The sequence below is a fragment of the Helianthus annuus genome, chromosome 17 (genome assembly GCF_002127325.2).
Source record: "Helianthus annuus cultivar XRQ/B chromosome 17, HanXRQr2.0-SUNRISE, whole genome shotgun sequence".
In the NCBI taxonomy this organism is placed as follows: domain Eukaryota; kingdom Viridiplantae; phylum Streptophyta; class Magnoliopsida; order Asterales; family Asteraceae; genus Helianthus; species Helianthus annuus.
In genome coordinates this window covers 68,419,421-68,441,163 of record NC_035449.2, presented here as the reverse complement: position 1 = coordinate 68,441,163, position 21,743 = coordinate 68,419,421, and the positions used below count along the sequence as shown (strand labels likewise).

At 40.1% G+C, this 21,743-nt stretch overlaps 1 long non-coding RNA gene across 2 annotated transcripts; it reads left to right on the top strand.

Annotated features, from left to right (window-relative positions):
• The first annotated feature begins 15,036 nt into the window (after window positions 1-15,036).
• On the top strand, window positions 15,037-20,255 carry LOC110923504. Of its 2 annotated transcripts, none has more exons than XR_002584122.2 (5): window positions 15,037-15,245; window positions 15,346-15,742; window positions 16,716-17,466; window positions 17,567-17,964; window positions 20,202-20,255. It is a non-coding gene; the product is annotated as an uncharacterized LOC110923504 (long non-coding RNA). The 2 variants fall into 2 exon arrangements; XR_002584123.2 differs by lacking the exon at window positions 20,202-20,255 and adding an exon at window positions 18,969-19,479.
• The last annotated feature ends 1,488 nt before the right edge of the window (window positions 20,256-21,743 follow it).

Sequence of the window (21,743 nt, the reverse complement as noted above, 5' to 3'; positions counted from 1 at the left end):
ATTTTAAATACCGTACCCCAAGCCCGTATACGGAAAATAAGTCAAAATGTATTTACCTGAGCAAGTATAAGTCACAAACGATAAGTGTTGGTAGCTTTTACCGGGCCTCCTAATCTGGAACAAGGTTTATAATTAACCTATTAGATTCCTAACGACCTTTTTATTTAAGCTTAAGCTTTGACCGGTTAGTTTTAGGAATGATACGGTTTACGCACGATTAAGCGAAAGACCGGATAGAGTGTGATTTAGACCCGACAAGTTTGAATACTTGTATAATATGGGTATACTAAATACATTCTGGATTTTGAGATAAAAATGATAACGTTTGACCCGTTTCGGTCAATTTACGCAAACTAGTTACGTAAACCGAACCGAACGCGAAAAGGGCGGTACGGGTAGCCAAAAGATTCAAATGCAAGTTCCCTGAGATAATATGCTTAAAATATGATACTATATCAGTAAGTTATGTTCTATATTGCCCGGAATAATTTTAAACTCAATTTATGCCTTAGAAGGGCATTTTGGTCATTTAAAAGTTAATAAAAGGATAAAATTAGAAATCTGAGTTTCGGGTCTGGTTCATACAGCAAATATACTTAATATAACATATTATATCAGTAGGGTATGACCCATATATCAAATTTATCATTTAAAACCAAACTATGCACCGTAGGGGTATTTTAGTAATTTCACAAGGGCTAAAAATGCCAAAACTGGAAATCTGAGTTCATATACTTATACTTACTGTTTTTATATGAAAATATGCTAAACACATCAGTAGGTATAGGTCTTATATGTTTAAAACAAGTATAACGCTTACTATGCGCTTAAAACGCTAAATATGCGATTTAAGGGCGTTTTCGGGTTTTCAAATTAAATCTGAGATTTTTATATTTCCAGAATACTTAAAATAATTTATTCATCATATAAAATCAGTAGAAAAAGGTTTCGGGTCAAAAGGATGTGTAAAACTCATTTTATGGCTTAAACGGTCAAAACCGACATAAGCCGAAATGACTAGGCGATCTAGGATCCGTTCAGCCAAAAATTAATTAAAAATCATCAAAACTCCCAGAATATTATAATACATCAGTTGGTAAAAAGTTTTGCATCAAAACGTGGCCAGAAACGGGTTCTATGCGAAAAGGGCCGTTTATGTAAATTTATAATATAGTTTTACGCTAATGGCCATAACTCACAATCTGGACCACCAACTGATCCGAAATTTTCGGTGCAAGTTCATATATTAGAAATAAAGATTTCTATCCTTTCACTTTTCCAAAAATCCCGTTTTAAATCAAAAAGGGCAAAATAGTCAACTTTATGCATAAATCGGAAACATGCATTCGACTCGGCTAAGCATAGACTTTATTAATAAAAATTCCAGAAAGTTTAACCAAAATAAAAATGGTCAAAAATGCTTTTCAATACAGATCTCGAACATGCATGTATGAATCCGAATCGATAGTCTACGAAATAATCGTTTTACAAGACTTTCGGTTCCGATTCGTGTCTATACTTTAGATTGTCGAGTTGATGATGATTAAAACACATTCTTATATGTATTACAAGTTATTTTTAATGATCAATCAGGTTGCATGTCATCTATATCATTAATCATGTCATTTTTCACAAAAATCGCTTCTGTTGACTTTTTAGAAATAGGTTTGACTCGACATTTAGCATGCATGTAGTGGGAATCAGATAGTACCCTTTAGAGGGTTTGTTTCCCACATAAATACCAATCTATAACAAGTTTCAATTCGAGAAATGACTGAAAGAAATCCGTTTAATCAGAAAGTCAAAGCTTATGAACACCCAGTTTGACTTTTATCAATAATCACAACAAGAATGGATTAAAGAACGAATTGAAAGCTTACAAAGGTCCTATAGATGTTTAAAAATCACTAGGAGTCGGCCTTGTTGCTCAGATTGTCTCCAGGAAGCTGCCTTGAAGTTCTTGAATGTTGAGAGCACTTGTTTACTTTGAGAATGTCCAAGAAATGTGATCAAAATCTGATTTAAAGCCATAAATTCGAGGTCACTGTAGTAGTAGCCATGCAAGGCATGTTATTGGGTCATTTGGAGGTGCAAGTGAGCTGTAAACAACTCAAATTCGGACTCAATCCATCCATTTTGCGAATTCTGTCGTTGGGCAACCCACGCGGCCCGCTTGGGCTTTCCCAGGCGGGTCGCCTGACCCTCCTGATCAGCCAACAACTTTCATATATTGACAGCTTTGACCCCTGAACTTGTACGCGATGTTTCGGCTACTTTTCTCGACCCGTAAACCCCCAAACTTGGTTTCTAAGGACCTTAGGACTTTTACCAACATGGTAATGTCCTCGGATAACTTTGCGCTCAACCGAAAAGCCATGAAATTCGACGTTGACGCTTTTAGTCCTTTAAGTACGGTTTTGGCCATAACTTTCTCATACGTTGACGAAACTTCATGAAATTTTTACCACATATTCTAGTGAGTATATTTTAGCTATACAAAGCTTCGGGTCTGCCAAAAGTTCACTCAGAGGTATAAATTTAACATGTTGACACTTTTGGCCCCTATAGTTTGAAATACTTCACTTTTGTGCAATTTCCGCGTCGTATGATCCATGAACCATCCGTTTAAGGTTATGAACATTATGTAGGGTTATCATAGAGTCTATTTATCCATTGTTGACACTTTGGACCCTTACGTTCCACAGTTTTCACTGTTTGTCACTTTTAGTCCCTCTAAAGTATGTTTTCACATAACGGAACCTTATGACACGTGTCAAGACATTATTGGACGAAATTTTTCGAGGTGTTACATCCTCACCCCCTTAAAAGAAATCTCGACCCCGAGATTTATTCAAACAATTGGGGATATTTTTCTTTCATCGTGGATTCCACTTCCCACGTGTATTCGGGACCTCTACGGGCATCCCATTTGACCTTAACAATAGGCACGTGCTTCCTTCGAAGCTTCTTTACCTGTCGATCCTCAATCGACAAAGGTTTTTCAACAAACTTTAGACTTTCGTCTATGTGTATGTCTGTATGCGGTATAACCAGTGAATCGTCAGCGAGACACTTCTTCAAATTACAGATATGGAACACATTATGAATAGCACTAAGCTCTTCAGGCAAGTTTAACTTGTAAGCGACTGTCCCGACACGTTCGATTATCTCGAAAGGTCCTATGTATCTCGGGCTTAGCTTGCCTTTCTTTCCAAATCGCATTACACCTTTCCAAGGTGATACCTTAAGCAACACTTTTTCACCCACATCGAAGTGAAAATCCTTGCGCTTAGGATCCGCATAACTTTTCTGCCTATCCCTGGCAGCTTTCAAACGATCACGGATCTGAACGATCTTGTCTGTCGTCTCAAAGACGATATCTGGTCCAGATAACTGGACATCTCCAACTTCTGCCCAACAAATGGGCGATCTACACTTTCTACCGTACAGGGCCTCAAAAGGCGCAGCCTTTATGCTGGAATGGTAGCTATTGTTGTAGGAGAATTCGATCAGTGGTAGGTTCTTATCCCAACTACCACCCAAATCGATCGCACATGCACGAAGCATGTCTTCCAAAGTCTGAATAGTACGCTCACTCTGACCATCGGTCTGAGGATGGTAAGCCGTACTAAAATTCAAACGAGTGCCCAACGACTGTTGGAAACTCTTCCAAAAATGTGACGTATATCTAGTATCTCTATCAGAGATAATAGATATAGGTATACCATGTAGCGCTACTATCTTATCGACGTATAATTGAGCTAACATATCTGAGCTATACGTCTCCTTGATGGGTAGAAAATGAGCTGACTTAGTCAGTCTGTCTACTATGACCCATATGGTATCATTTCCCTTTTTCGTCTTTGGTAACTTGGTGATAAAATCCATTGTCACCATTTCCCATTTCCATTTGGGAATTTCAGGTTGTTGGAGCAAACCTGACGGCTTCTGATGCTCGGCCTTGACTTGCGCACAAGTCAAACATTTGGCCACATACTCGGCCACGGACTTTTTCAAACCAATCCACCAGTAGTTTGATTTCAAATCCTGGTACATCTTATCAGCTCCAGGATGAACGGAATATTTAGAGCTGTGGGCTTCCCGGAGGATAACATCCCGAAGTCCTCCAAATACTGGAACCCATATTCGTCCGTTTAGGCGTAGCATTCCATCTTTGTCGTGGGATAACTGCTCCTCAGTTACTCCCAACTTTTCTGCAGGATAGTTAGCTTCCAGCACAGCTTCCTTCTGTGCAGCTAACACCCTTTCATTCAAATTATTTCTTATCTCAATGCGCTTGGCATTGATTCTGATCGGTTTAACCCTTTCTTTTCTACTTAAGGCGTCGGCAACCACATTTGCCTTGCCTGGATGGTATCGTATCTCGCAATCATAATCATTTAGAGTTTCCATCCATCGCCTTTGACGCATGTTCAATTCCTTCTGATTGAACAGATGCTGAAGACTCTTGTGATCCGAATAAATGATACACTTGGTTCCATACAAGTAGTGTCTCCATAGCTTTAATGCAAATACAACCGCACCCAATTCCAAATCGTGGGTGGTGTAGTTCTTCTCGTGCACCTTTAGCTGTCGAGAAGCGTAGGCAATGACTTTGCCTTTCTGCATGAGTACGCAACCCATGCTAGTGTGTGATGCGTCACAATACACCACAAATTCCTCTATTCCATCAGGCAATGTCAACACTGGAGCATTGCTCAGCTTCTTCTTCAAAACATCGAAGGATTCCTGCTGCTTAGGGCCCCAATCGAACTTAATCTTCTTACGAGTCAATGAGGTTAGGGGCGCAGCAATCCTTGAAAAGTTCTCGATAAATCGCCTATAATATCCTGCCAATCCGAGGAAACTGCGAATCTCCGTAGGAGTCTTCGGCTCCTGCCAGTTCATGACTGCTTCTACTTTAGCGGGATCTACTTGGATACCACGCTCGCTTACAACATGTCCAAGGAACTGGACTTCTCGAAGCCAAAATTCACACTTCGAGAATTTGGCATAAAGCTTCTCTTGATACAGAAGTTTGAGAATACAACGAAGGTGTTTCTCATGATCAGCTTGGCTCTTCGAGTAGATAAGAATGTCATCAATAAAGACGATAACGAACTTATCTAAATAGGGTTTACAGACGCGATTCATGAGGTCCATGAACGCGGCTGGTGCGTTAGTGAGCCCAAACGGCATCACTAGGAACTCGTAATGTCCATAACGAGTCCTAAACGCGGTCTTGTGTACGTCTTCCTCCTTGACCTTCAACTGATGATAACCTGACCTCAGGTCAATCTTGGAGAAATAACTTGCTCCTTGCAACTGATCGAACAGATCGTCGATCCTGGGTAACGGATACCGATTCTTGATAGTGACCTTGTTAAGCTCACGATAATCGATGCACAGACGCATCGATCCATCCTTCTTCTTAACGAACAAGATTGGCGCTCCCCAAGGAGATGAGCTAGGTCTAATAAAACCTTTAGCTAATAGATCATCCAACTGCGTCCTCAACTCCTTCATTTCCGTTGGTGCCAATCTGTATGGTGCTCTTGCTACAGGTGCTGCACCTGGTATGATATCTATCCGAAACTCTACTTGTCTATCCGGTGGCAAACCGGGTAGTTCTTCAGGAAACACTTCAGGATATTCCGAAATAACAGGGATATCCTCAATCTTCGGCTTCGGCTCATCTATGGTAACTTGTGCCATATAAATGACACATCCTTTCTGCATGCATCTGGATGCTTTGAGCATGGACACTTGCTCCGGCAATCCATGCTGGGTATCTCCTTGAATAGTAAGTGACTCACCAGACGGAGTCTTAACTATTACTTGCTTTCTATTGCACAGAATCTGGGCTTGGTTACTCGACAACCAATCCATGCCTATCACTATGTCGAATCCAGCTAGCTTAAAGGGAAGCAAGGATAGCGGGAAAGAATGATTCCTAATGGATATAACACATCCATCTAGAACAGTCGAGGCGGTTTCTATGGTTCCATCGGCTAATTCCACCTCATATTTCACACTTAAGGTTTTAACAGGAAGGTTCAACAATTTACAAAACTTATCATCTACAAACGACTTATCGGCTCCTGAATCAAACAAGACTCTAGCAAAAACATCATTTACAAGAAACGTACCGGTAATGACATTGTCGTCAAGAACTGCTTCCTTAGCGTCCATTCTGAAGACTCTCGCATTAGTCTTCTTCCCATCATCAACCTTCTTCGCATTCTTTGGGCAGTTGGGCCGAATGTGCCCTTTCTCGTTGCAACCAAAACAGGTTGCATCCTTCATTTTCTTGCAATCCACAGCTTTATGATCTGTGGACTTGCAGATCCCACAACGTTTCTCAGAAGACTGGGATTTCGTTTCCAAACGACACCTCCCAAAGTGGTGTCTCCTGCAGATCTTGCATCTGGGTTTCTCACCCGACTGATGATCACTTTTCCTAGACCCCGACCCTTTCCTGTGGTCGTTGTTCCCTCTATGTCGCTTTTCAGATCTTCGTGAGGTGTCATCCTCACGTTTCCGTTTGTTCTCCTCAGAGCTCTTCATAGCTCTCAATCTTACCACGTCTTGAGTGAGGGAGAGGGATAGATCTGCTACGGATCTAAATGTTGTAGGTCTTGAAGCTTTAACACTCGCCTTTATCTCCGGTGCCAGACCCCCAATAAATCGAGCAATCCTACGCGGCTCCGGGGTCACCAAGTAAGGCACTAAACGAGACAACGTGTTGAACGTAGTAAGATACGCTTGACAATCGAGGTTCTTCATAACTAAGGATACAAAATCCGATTCGATTCGTTCGACCTCGTGCTGCGGACAGAAGTTCTCTTTAATCAGGGCCACAAACTGTTCCCATGACAAACCGTACAGTGTGGCCTTACCGGCAGCTTGTAGGAGTGACTTCCACCATGCTAACGCATCTCCTTTGAATGACTGGGACACGTACTTCACGACGTCCCTATCAGCACACCCGCTGATATCAACCACAGTATCCATCTCGTCAATCCACGTCATGCAATCGACGGCTCCCTTTTCCCCAGTGAAATCTCTGGGCTTGCAAGATACAAAATACTTGTACGTACAGGACCTGTTGTACGTGTCATGTTTCAGCTTAATCTCCTGCTTTGGGACGCTGCTGTGGTTGGAGGAGTGATTATCATCCTCAGCTTTCTTCGGCTCACTCTTCTTAGAGGGTGGCTTACTATGAGCCTCAGAATGAGTCTTGGGCTTTGCGTGCGTTTCTGTTCGGGTCCTACTCCGAGTACCACTAGATTCCTTGAACTGCCGATCCATAGCCTTGGCGACAGCATTATCTATCAGTGCTTGCAATTCTGCACCGGTAACGTGAATCTTTGCATTATCTGAGTGTTCCCCAGAATGACTGTTGGTTTCCTCCGATTTGGCCATCGTAGCTTTAAGCTACAATAAAGGACAAGGTCTAATTTAGAACCTAACAGTATTATCGTCCTAGACGATTTATTAACCATGGTATCAAAAACCTTAGCAGTTAATTTAATAAATTTCATTCAGGCTCTTATTAGCAATCCAGGAATGAAAATATATATACCGGCACCATAGGCCTAGTCACAACGGACAATTACTAAATTATAAATTTAGATTTTTATAGGATTATAAATTGTATAATTAAACAAATAATCCTTTACTGGACAGAGAGTCATAAACCACAACTGTCATTATATAACATAGTTATAACCCGTAGGTATCAAGTCATAAACAGACTCGTGTACAGATATAATCTGTAGATAATTAAAAAAAAAAGGTGGCTTGTGTGATTCTACAGATCACGCTTAGCCAGAATGTTAACATGTTCTCAGATGTTAACAGGGAGTTGAATCCTTTCAACCAGGTTTTACCATCAGGGCCAGGCCTGTTAATAAGGCATTCAAGCTAGGTTATACCTTACTAAGATTCTTATAAAATGGCAAATCAAATAAAGATTGATACTTTCCATTATTTTATTATTATTCATGCATATAAATAAAATGATAAATTCAAACTAACCATTTCAAATCTCAAATAAAATACCAGTACATAATTGCCCTAAACGGGACTTTGAAATAACATGGATAACATGAATAACATGAATAACATGAATAACATGCCCGCGCAGGGGCTAAACAAGTAATATCAATAACAAAATAAAATAAAGCAAACCCACGCAGGGGTCAACAGAACAACATACCCTCGCAGGGGTAGAATAAGATAGATATACCCACGCAGGGGTAGAGTACAAGGATAGATGTCCACGCAGGGACATGAGTACATGAGACAATAATCGAAGGATTCAATGATCCCTCTTGCTCTTACCCTTGAGCAGGTCAAACACCTTCTTGAACATGCCACGGTTGTGACGGCGATCACTTTGCAACTCCCGTCGCATGCTATCAATCCCATGCAGGATTTCCTGAACCTGCGGCGGCGACATCATAGGCGCCGGTGGCGGTGGCTGGAAGTGCTGCGGCTGCGGCGGCTGGTACGGCTGCGGCTGCGGTGGCTGCTGGTAACCCGGAGGGTAACCAAAAGTAGACTGCCCAGCAGTCCAAGTGTCTCCCAATGGACCACTGGGTGGGAGTGAGCTGTAGTTCACAGCTTGCCAGTAAGGGTCTCCCGTGTAATCATAACCCTGAGGGAATACATGCTCGAACGGGTTGAACTGAGCGGCACTAGCATAAGCCGGAATCGGCTCTCCATAGTTCTGCGGCAGCAGAGGCGGGATCGGTACAGAAGTAACCTCTGATACGGGATGCTGAGACTCCCCTGTCTCGGACTCCCCGGGTAGAGACGTGTAGCGGCTGCTACTAACATGTGGAGGGGTGCCTATGCGAATCCCTCCGCGCGTAGACATGCGCGCATTCCTCCTTGGCCTCTGAGGCGGAGGAGGTAAAACTGGTGGCGGCGGTGGTGACGGAGTGATCACGTCACGCCATAGGGCCTCAGATAGGTCCTGCGGTAGAGGCGGCTGCTGCTGAAGCTGCTGCGAGTGGTGCTGCGAGTGCACCGGTGAAACCTGGTGAGACTGGAGCATTGGAGAGTTGTGGCTGGGGGTGAAATACCAATCATGCTGCTTAAATCTCTCCTGGAAGCTGTCCCCACCATTGTAGGGTGATCCCCTAAATGGCGACCCATCCGATATCTCAATCGGATGGTTAGGCGTACCTGATGGCGGTAGCGAGGGGTCCGTATCCTCGTCGACGTCCATCTCGTGACCACCAGAAAAGTGGTCCTCCGGTCCAAGTGGGTTATGGCCCACTGGCTCATCCCCAAAAGCGTTAGGGTCATATAAACCCTGGTAGACTGGCGCTGGATACTGGTGCGGTGACTGGTGCAAAGGTATGTAGGATCCATGCGAACCATGGGGCCCATTCTCCGAGTGGGGCCCAAACGAGTGGGGTAAAGACGGTGAAGTGCTGGCGGATACCGAGTGTCTAGCAGGCTCGGCGAAAGACCTCCAAAGGTCGTTGGCGGCTGTGTTGTGCGTGGCGGATGGAGCTCGCCTATGTGAGGGCCCTGCCTCATGGTCGTGGGTAGTAGCAAATCCTCCTCGACCTCTCATTCGTGGCGGCATAGTGATCCTGTCAAAAGTCAAACAAGTTGCACAACAAAATATATAAGACAATGCAAAATAAAAATAAATTAAACGAAATGTTGAACATTTCCTAAGTTCTTTGTCTAGACTCGAAAATCGAGGAATGTGCAATTGTGTAACTGAGATTAAACACAAAGGACTAGTGTTTAATTCACTCAGCGTTGGCTCTGATACCAACCTGTCACACCCCGATTTCCACGTGTCACCGGTGGGCCCGGTGTGGGGTACAGTGACGTAGTTGGCATCGTCATAGACAATCAACACAATATAATAATGCACAGCGGAAGCAGAATAGAAACATTTCAACTTTTAAATAAAGTGTAATAATAAATATCACAGTAGTTGAAATGGATCCACAGGCGGATCAAATAAAAGTAGAAATAAATAGTTCAACAGATAATTGTCGTCCGAGTTTGCGAGACTATAGTGGACGCTCTTAGGAAACAACCAGCCCATTCCGTATAGTACCTGCACTTAACCTTTTGGGAAAAATACGTCAGTTTACACTGGTAAATACAAATCGACTGACTCATTTTGAAAATAATAAAAATTGATTTAAATGCACAAGGCATAAATATTTTTTTATTAACTTGGGATAATTATATAATATAAACTTGTGAACGAATTACATGCACTTTTATCTCTGGTGGCCCGGGATCTGCTGTCCGGGCTAAGAATTAAATGACACACCACATTAAAGAGTTATACACGACGAGTGTACGCCTACACCCCGTGCTCTGGTCGTGGCCATCTCGTAAGATAATGCCAAGGATATCCGGGACATGGTCAATAACCCCCCAAAGCCTTTAAGTAAGACAAAACTGTTTAAACGAAGTCGCACAAGCTATTCAAGACTGTACACCTATAAGGCGCAGGACTTGTGCGCCCGATCAAGCGGTATTTTAAATACCGTACCCCAAGCCCGTATAGGGAAAATAAGTCAAAATGTATTTACCTGAGCAAGTATAAGTCACAAACGATAAGTGTTGGTAGCTTTTACCGGGCCTCCTAATCTGGAACAAGGTTTATAATTAACCTATTAGATTCCTAACGGCCTTTTTATTTAAGCTTAAGCTTTGACCGGTTAGTTTTAGGAATGATACGGTTTACGCACGATTAAGCGAAAGACCGGATAGAGTGTGATTTAGACCCGACAAGTTTGAATACTTGTATAATATGGGTATACTAAATACATTCTGGATTTTGAGATAAAAATGATAACATTTGACCCGTTTCGGTCAATTTACGCAAACTAGTTACGTAAACCGAACCGAACGCGAAAAGGGCGGTACGGGTAGCCAAAAGATTCAAATGCAAGTTCCCTGAGATAATATGCTTAAAATATGATACTATATCAGTAAGTTATGTTCTATATTGCCCGGAATAATTTTAAACTCAATTTATGCCTTAGAAGGGCATTTTGGTCATTTAAAAGTTAATAAAAGGATAAAATTAGAAATCTGAGTTTCGGGTCTGGTTCATACAGCAAATATACTTAATATAACATATTATATCAGTAGGGTATGACCCATATATCAAATTTATCATTTAAAACCAAACTATGCACCGTAGGGGTATTTTAGTAATTTCACAAGGGCTAAAAATGCCAAAACTGGAAATCTGAGTTCATATACTTATACTTACTGTTTTTATATGAAAATATGCTAAACACATCAGTAGGTATAGGTCTTATATGTTTAAAACAAGTATAACGCTTACTATGCGCTTAAAACGCTAAATATGCGATTTAAGGGCGTTTTCGGGTTTTCAAATTAAATCTGAGATTTTTATATTTCCAGAATACTTAAAATAATTTATTCATCATATAAAATCAGTAGAAAAAGGTTTCGGGTCAAAAGGATGTGTAAAACTCATTTTATGGCTTAAACGGTCAAAACCGACATAAGCCGAAATGACTAGGCGATCTAGGATCCGTTCAGCCAAAAATTAATTAAAAATCATCAAAATTCCCAGAATATTATAATACATCAGTTGGTAAAAAGTTTTGCATCAAAACGTGGCCAGAAACGGGTTCTATGCGAAAAGGGCCGTTTATGTAAATTTATAATATAGTTTTACGCTAATGGCCATAACTCACAATCTGGACCACCAACTGATCCGAAATTTTCGGTGCAAGTTCATATATTAGAAATAAAGATTTCTATCCTTTCACTTTTCCAAAAATCCCGTTTTAAATCAAAAAGGGCAAAATAGTCAACTTTATGCATAAATCGGAAACATGCATTCGACTCGGCTAAGCATAGACTTTATTAATAAAAATTCCAGAAAGTTTAACCAAAATAAAAATGGTCAAAAATGCTTTTCAATACAGATCTCGAACATGCATGTATGAATCCGAATCGATAGTCTACGAAATAATCGTTTTACAAGACTTTCGGTTCCGATTCGTGTCTATACTTTAGATTGTTGAGTTGATGATGATTAAAACACATTCTTATATGTATTACAAGTTATTTTTAATGATCAATCAGGTTGCATGTCATCTATATCATTAATCATGTCATTTTTCACAAAAATCGCTTCTGTTGACTTTTTAGAAATAGGTTTGACTCGACATTTAGCATGCATGTAGTGGGAATCAGATAGTACCCTTTAGAGGGTTTGTTTCCCACATAAATACCAATCTATAACAAGTTTCAATTCGAGAAATGACTGAAAGAAATCCGTTTAATCAGAAAGTCAAAGCTTATGAACACCCAGTTTGACTTTTATCAATAATCACAACAAGAATGGATTAAAGAACGAATTGAAAGCTTACAAAGGTCCTATAGATGTTTAAAAATCACTAGGAGTCGGCCTTGTTGCTCAGATTGTCTCCAGGAAGCTGCCTTGAAGTTCTTGAATGTTGAGAGCACTTGTTTACTTTGAGAATGTCCAAGAAAGGTGATCAAAATCTGATTTAAAGCCATAAATTCGAGGTCACTGTAGTAGTAGCCATGCAAGGCATGTTATTGGGTCATTTGGAGGTGCAAGTGAGCTGTAAACAACTCAAATTCGGACTCAATCCATCCATTTTGCGAATTCTGTCGCTGGTTAACCCACGCGGCCCGCTTGGGCTTTCCCAGGCGGGTCGCCTGACCCTCCTGATAAGCCAACAACTTTCATATATTGACAGCTTTGACCCCTGAACTTGTACGCGATGTTTCGGCTACTTTTCTCGACCCGTAAACCCCCAAACTTGGTTTCTAAGGACCTTAGGACTTTTACCAACATGGTAATGTCCTCGGATAACTTTGCGCTCAACCGAAAAGCCATGAAATTCGACGTTGACGCTTTTAGTCCTTTAAGTACGGTTTTGGCCATAACTTTCTCATACGTTGACGAAACTTCATGAAATTTTTACCACATATTCTAGTGAGTATATTTTAGCTATACAAAGCTTCGGGTCTGCCAAAAGTTCACTCAGAGGTATAAATTTAACATGTTGACACTTTTGGCCCCTATAGTTTGAAATACTTCACTTTTGTGCAATTTCCGCGTCGTATGATCCATGAACCATCCGTTTAAGGTTATGAACATTATGTAGGGTTATCATAGAGTCTATTTATCCATTGTTGACACTTTGGACCCTTACGTTCCACAGTTTTCACTGTTTGTCACTTTTAGTCCCTCTAAAGTATGTTTTCACATAACGGAACCTTATGACACGTGTCAAGACATTATTGGACGAAATTTTTCGAGGTGTTACATCTGCCTCCTTTAGACATTCCAGTAACCGTAGCTGCCGTCTTCGTTCAGCGATCTGCCGGAGGCCATGACCGGCTACGTGACACTCTCTCTCTCTCTCTCCCTCATCTCTATCATCGTTCTCTCACATCTTTCTCTCTCTATCTTTATTGTGTTTACCAGTTGCTTCTTCCCTTTCTCTCGCTTTCTCCAACGCGCGTGGGTTACCGATGATAACCCAACAGCGTGGCCCCCCTTTTCCACACATCTTCCACGCAGGTGGCTTCTAACCTACTTTCACTGTTCCTTCAGTTTCACTAGTTTCCCTGTTAACATATATATTAATAATTTCATACAGCCCTAAAGGAACCCTAAATCACTGAACAAACCAAATCAACTTCAGTTTTAAAACCAATTTTAAATAACATCCAAGGAGATTATTCTGAAAACTAAGAATTTATTTGCTTTCATTAGAGGACCCCTATTCAACCAGGTGACAATTCAATATGTTTGAATTCCCCCAATACGAAACCCTAGAGCGGAGTTCAAACAAAGCATATGATATGAACTGAAACATGAATAAGAAGCCAGGGTTTACCTTTTCCGGTCGCAGTATGAGGCGGGGTCATTGGAAAATCCAACCCCGTCGCCTGCAATTAGAACCAAACCTCAAATCAGCCTCACTCGAAGTCAACTCTGCAGATCGAAAACTCTTATAATCAAACAATTCGGAAACCTAGCTCATCTCCCGTACGAAGGTAACAAAAAATAACAAATGAAAAAAAATCTGCCAAGGGTGATCCTAATTGTTATCTAAAGCTATGTCGAAATTTTGACATTTCTATACCAATATTTGTAATTTTGACTGTGACTATTGCGTAACTTTTGGTCTAGTATATGTAGCCATATGTATTACCTTTTAGCCACATCATCACACTAATATTGTGGTTGTAGATTATATTTGGTCACTCTTTTTTTAGTGTGGCTACTAAAGTCTTAGTTTTTTCCTAAAGATGTCCTTTTAGCCACATTATTAAAAAATAACATGGTCGTAAATAACATTTGGCCACACATTTTCAGTGTGGCTGATAAATGTCACATTTTTTTCTTAAAATGTGACTAACTGTTTCAAAAACATGTGCTTTTTAGTCGCATAAAACAATTACTATGGTCATAGATCACATTTGGCTACACTTTTTTTTAGTGTCACTAGTAAATGTCACAGTTTTTTCTTAAAGTGTGGCTAAAGATTTTAAGTTGTTATATAATGGCCACATGAATAAGTAAAATGTGTGGCGATAAGTGGGCTAAAAGTTTTTCAAATGTTAGAAATGACCTTTAGCCACGCATTTAATCAAAAGTGTGGCTGGACAGTTTGGCCATATGTGTGGCCATAGGTGGTTTTTGACGTAGTGGTAGTTACAGTCGAAATCGGATCGAAAAACGGATTAGAAACGACCTCTTGAGCAAATTTCGCGATTTTAACGCAACCGACGAACGAACGCGTCAACCGTCAACTTCCGACGCTATTTTACATATCCTTGATCCTAAAATGACATTGTACGACATTACATGACGTTCGGGTGCAAAACGGGCTTTAGAAACGAGATCGGGCGGTTCAAAATGCTAGAAACAGGCTTGTGGGCCTTGGGCCCAAGCCCACAAAACCCTCACTATATAAAGGGTTTTACCCCTAAAATCTCTCATTTTCACCTAAACTTTCTCTCTCTAACTCTCAAAATCCTCTCAACTCTCTCTCTAGAAACAAGTCCGGCGAGAATTCCGGCCGACTTCCGGCGGAGTTCCGGCGACCGGCGACTTTTCCGGCAGAGTTCCGGCGACCGACGATTTTTCGGCGAATTTTCCGGCGGCCGTTTTTCAGCCAAGAGTACACTTTTTCGACTATATCCGACGTTCCGGATCGCGTGGTGAGGTTAGTTTTAGCTAATTCTTAGCGGTTTGAGCTCTATGCCAACTCCGGCGAAATTCTGGTCAAATTTCGGCGAGTCCGTTTTGAACTTTTGACTTTGCAGATGCTTAGATCGGGACTTGGGGAGCATTTCTGCAAATTTTCAAGAAATTTTATTCTCCGGCGAAATTCCGACTTCTGACATGGTTTTGGCGAGGTTCCAGCCGTCCGTTTTCGACGAAAATTATATTTTTGGGCTCCTAGTGACCCGTAGAGTCCATACGAAACACTTTCGTCTCGGGTGAAAATTTAAGTTCGGGACGCTCTCGGGCTCGGGTCAACGCGGTCAACAAGTCAAACACGGGTCAAGAGGCAGTTTTGGGTATTTTTAGTGCCTTGGTTCAATTTCGGGTCCGGTCAACCCTGGTCAACACGGGTCAAACGTGGTCAAAGGTGGTCAAAGCTGGTCAAACGCAGTCAACTGTTGGTCAACGCAGTCAACTCAGTCAACACGACGCTCGGTAAAATTTAAACAATGCGAATTTTTTTATATTATTTATATAAATACTAATTTAACGCGAAACCGAGCTCAAACCGACCCGACTAATGAAAACGACAAATATTATACGAGCTCGACCCGACTAGCGAATTGACACTTAGTGACTTGGTTTTAAATATTTAGCGATTCGATATATTTCATGTAAATTACATAATATGCGTTGAATTGATTGAATTTTTGAAAAATATATCGACACTTAGTTGTCGGGGTCGTCCAAAAACAGAGGAAGCTCTGTCCGATTTTCGTTAAAAACCCGGTTTGCGAAACTTATATTGTATTAAAGACGACACTTATCGAGATACTAGTTTTCTTATAAAATAAATGTAGAAGTATATTTATTTTAGCGACATCTTATAACATATGAAACGAGTTTATCACACTTTGACAAAAATGCATTACTAGTTTACGAAAACCCGATACTTAATTAAAATAAATATAATTCTTTATATTTATTTCAAACGACCAAAACTCGGAAGCTTATACAACATAACTATAATTAGTTATATTTCATTCAAACGTCGCTAATTCGTGTGATTTTACAAATAAATATAATGTTTATATTTATTTCAAACATCGTGATTCGTATATTTTTTGTAAAATAAATATAATTATTTATATGTATTTTAAACATCTTTACTCCAAGTATGATACTTTGCCGTAACATTCATAACAAACGATATCATTAACCGACTCGATTCGATAACAACGAGCTATATATATATATATATATATATATATCCTAAACCATTCGGAAACTAAGTCATTTCCAAGACTTAGTTTTATCCCGATTATAAACGGGATCAAATAACCATCGATTGGTTATTCTAAGTCAGAATAAGAACACCTTGTAGAGTCGTCTGTTAACGACTCGGTAGAGCTCGGACACGTAGTTTATCTACGTTTACATTAGAAAACTTATAAGTATTCCTTCGTAGGAATGTCGTAGTTGCACGCTAGCTACTTCACATTCTTGGAACGACACTACGGAATCACGCTAAGCTAGATTTGCCCAGGAATATCCAGGTGAGTTCATAACCCCACCTTTTTACGGTTTTACAAACGTGAACTAAAAACGCGATAGTAGGAAACGCATCGGCAACGAGACGGAAGCGACGGTGGCGCTTGTCACCTTCAGAACTTACATTTTACGCTATATTTAACTCCGTAATGAAATTTTAGTAGTTACAGTCGAAATCGGATCGAAAAACGGATTAGAAACGACCTCCTGAGCAAATTTCGCGGATTTAACGCAACCGACGAACGAACGCGTCAACCGTCAACTTCCGACGCTATTTTACATATCCTTGATCCTAAAATGACATTGTACGATATTACACGACGTTCGGGTGCAAAAAGGGCTTTAGAAACGAGATCGGGCGGTTCAAAATGCTAGAAACAGGCTTGTGGGCCTTGGGCCCAAGCCCACAAAACCCTCACTATATAAAGGGTTTTACCCCGAAAATCTCTCATTTTCACCTAAACTTTCTCTCTCTAACTCTCAAAATCCTCTTAACTCTCCCTCTCTAGAAACAAGTCCGGCGAGAATTCCGGCCGACTTCTAGCGGAGTTCCGGCGACCGGCGACTTTTCCGGCGGAGTTCCGGCGACCGGCGATTTTCCGGCGGCCGTTTTTCGGCCAAGAGTACACTTTTTCGACTATATCCGACGTTCCGGATCGCGTGGTGAGGTTAGTTTTAGCTAATTGTTAGCGGTTTGAGCTCTATGCCAACTCCGGCGAAATTCCGGTCAAATTCCGGCGAATCCGTTTTGAACTTTTGACTTTGCAGATGCTTAGATCGGGACTTGGGGAGCATTTCTGAAAATTTTCAAGAAATTTTATTCTCCGGCGAAATTCCGATTTCTGACATGGTTTTGGCAAGGTTCCAGCCGTCCGTTTTCGACCAAAAGTATATTTTTGGGTTCCTAATGACCCGTAGAGTGCATACGAAACACTTTTGTCTCGGGTGAAAATTTATGTTCGGGACGCTCTCGGGCTCGGGTCAACGCGGTCAACAGGTCAAACACGGGTCAAGAGGCAGTTTTGGGTCATTTTTAGTACCTCGGTTCAGTTTCGGGTCCGGTCAACCCTGGTCAACACGGGTCAAACGTGGTCAAAGCTGGTCAAAGCTGGTCAAACTCAGTCAACTGTTGGTCAACGCAGTCAACTCAGTCAACACGAGGCTCGGTAAAATTTAAACGATGCGAATTTTGTTATATTATCTATATAAATACTAATTTAACGCAAAACCGAGCTCAAACCGACCCGACTAATGAAAACCACAAATATTATACGAGCTCGACCCGACTAGCGAATTGACACTTAGTGACTTGGTTTTAAATATTTAGCGTTTTGATATATTTCACGTAAATTGCATAATATGCGTTGAATTGATTGAATTTTTGAAAAATATATCGACACTTAGTTTTCGGGGTCGTCCAAAAACAGAGGAAGCTCTGTCCGATTTTCGTTAAAAACCCGGTTTGCGAAACTTATATTGTATTAAAGACGACACTTATCGAGATACTAGTTTTCTTATAAAATAAATGTAGAAGTATATTTATTTTAGCGACGTCTTATAACATATGAAACGAGTTTATAACACTTTGACAAAAATGCATTACTAGTTTACGAAAACCCGATACTTAATTAAAATAAATATAATTCTTTATATTTATTTCAAACGACCAAAACTCAGAAGCTTTTACAACATAACTATAATTAGTTATATTTCACTCAAACGTCGCTAATTCGTGTGATTTTACAAATAAATATAATGTTTATATTTATTTCAAACATCGTGATTCGTATATTTTTGTAAAATAAATATAATTATTTATATTTATTTTAAACATCTTTACTCGAAGTATGATACTTTGCCGTAAGATTCATAACAAATGATATCATTAACCGACTCGATTCGATAACAGCGAGCTATATATATATATACATATATATATATATATATATATATATATATATATATATATATATCCTAAACCATTTGGAAACTAAGTCATTTCCAAGACTTAGTTTTATCCCGATTATAAACGGGATCAAATAACCATCGATTGGTTATTCTAAGTCAGAATAAGAACACCTTGTAGAGTCGTCTGTTAACGACTCGGTAGAGCTCGGACACGTAGTTTATCTACGTTTACATTAGAAAACTTATAAGTATTCCTTCGTAGGAATGTCGTAGTTGCACGCTAGCTACTTCACATTCTTGGAACGACACTGCGGAATCACGTTAAGCTAGCCTTGCCAAGGAATATCCAGGCGAGTTCATAACCCCACCTTTTTATGGTTTTACACTTTTGTAAATGTTTTCGGGGTGGAAAGACATGCACGTTTTTCAGAAACATACAAGGTTATCGATAAACAAAGATCGCATATTTTAGACAAAGCACGTTTCGCAAGAACATACAAAGTTTTCGAATGAATGAAAACTCACATTTCTAAATCATGTTACAAACGGATTTCAAGGAACTCAAACGGTTTACGAATGAACTTTATACTAATTAAACCGGTTTTTACAAAACAAATGCGTATTATCGAAATGTGATTGATGGTTTTTTACTAGGGGAAATTAGCCTTAGAGGTTGGGGAGGTGCAGCCTTAGAGGCTGGGGTAAAATACATGCGACAGTTATTACAGACATTTACAGACATTACAGACATTTATAGACATTTACAGACATTTACAGACATTACAGACATTTATAGACATTTACAGACTTTTTTTTATATACATGGTATGGTTAGCCTAAGGAGGGTTTACTACTAGACTAGATCATGTGAAGGGTGGGCACAACACTTGAGGCCATTAATCCTCATTATAGGACCGAGGGACACAAGAGTGATAGATCTATTTGAGTGTAGCGAGCCCACACCCGTGAGGCCGGGGCGGCCCATAGAGGTGACTGTGTCTTCCAGCCGGAAGCCCGGTAACAAATCTGCTAGGTTTGAGTTTCCCTACACCTTTTCACACATACTGGTGGCTTTGCAACCCATTGGTGATCTCTTTTTCCTTAATGCTACATACCAGGGACTTTCATACATACTTTAAAGGTTTATACATACCGGGGACGTACATATTTACCGAAATACTTGGTTTATACAAATTAAATACCATGTTTTATACAAATTTAAAGTATATATGCGGGCATGGAGTCAAAGTCAGGGTGGGCATTGACGGTTATACGAACATTACAAATACAAGGGTTACAAATACATGGTTTTACGAACATATTGCACTACAAGTGCAAAGTTTCCATATAACTTGGCTAGAAAATGATTTCTAAATTCGTTTTCTCAATATTAATTCGCAAACCGGTCATTCAAAAGATTTATTTCAAATCTTTTACAAACAAACTATGAACTCGCTCAACTTTATATTGACTTTTTCGCATGTTTCTTTCTCAGGTTGCATTTCTAAGACAAGGCACGGTTGGAATACGAGAACCACGTGGAGTCGAGTACTTAGTGGGCGTTCGTTTCCTAGAAGTCTTAGCTTATTTTGCTTCCGCTGTGCAACGAAGATACCAGTCCAGTCACGCCAGCTCTGATAATTTCGGGGTGTGACATATACACACACAATCGGCCACGTGCACACACATATACACACCCATTTTTACTTTGATTAAAACATCATTCTTTGTTTGATTCAAGTTTGTGATTCATTCCAAGTTCAAGAGAAACTATCTAATATCTCTATCATCACTAAAAATTATGAATGTGATTTTGAAAAAATAAGTTTATACCTTCAAGATTATTAGTGGGGTTTAACAAGATTCTTGATGGTTAGAAGCTTGTTTCACCAAGAAAACACTTTCGGATACTCAAACCACCTTAAAACCTTCTTGGAATGAACTTTGATCTTCATGAACAAGTGAAAATTTCGAAATTATGTGAGAGATGAAGGTGTTTTCTGCTGAATCTTTAGAGAGAGAGTGAGAATGAGTTTTGAAATGGTAGTATTTCTTGGATTGTGAATTATATGTGATGATTGTTGGAGAATCTTCATGATGGCACCTCCCATTTTATCCAATCAAGTGGAGAGAGAGGAGAGAGAAGCTCTCTCAATCCGCCACCTTGTGTCCATCTCTCAAAATTTGTATGCATACATATTATACATGCATATATATATAGATTAAACTGGTATTTTACTGGATACCGGGTATTTTATCTGGCGTTCTAACCCCGTTTTAGTGCGTTTTAAATTATTTTTACCATTCTACAAAAATAAACTCACAAAAATATTATTAAACAATATTTTGTTTGCCGGGACTGGCTGCGTTGCCGGTATTTGGCAGTATGCGCGCTGTGCTGCGCGGTACGCGCTTAAAATCGAAAAAGTAGGGATTTATGCGTTTTTATTTATTTTTATCATTCTAAAGTAATAAAATCATTAAATTATTACTGAAATGATTTTCAGTTGCCTTGACAGGCTGTGTTGACAGTATTTTGTCGGTATACGCGTTGCATCGCGCGGTACGCGCTCAAACTCGAAAAATAGAGTTTCTTAGCGTTTTAATTTATTTTTCCTCATGAATATAATTTAAAATTATTATTCTAATCATAACAGACTATTTTTAGGATTTAACGCTGATCGGGTGGTCACCGACGTTCGTTTCGTATTTTAACCATTACGCGATAAGCGTTTATCTTACCGTTGCCAACATAATTTTTACCAAGGTTTAAATTTGCCAACTCATTAAATACCATATATAAACACCATAATCCGTCAAATACAGCCTTTTATCTGTTCACAACACGTGCTACAATTGTATGGTACGGCCTGAAAAGCCGGGCGTCACACCACCCCTCTTGCTGGTCGCGCCAGTATCTACGGTTTCCTTCTTGGTCTTCTTCTTGGCAGCCTTCTTTGGTCTCTCTTCTGGATCTATCCCCAGGTCGCGCAATACACCTGCAAAGATTTTAGACCATGAGCTTGACTCTTCTTGC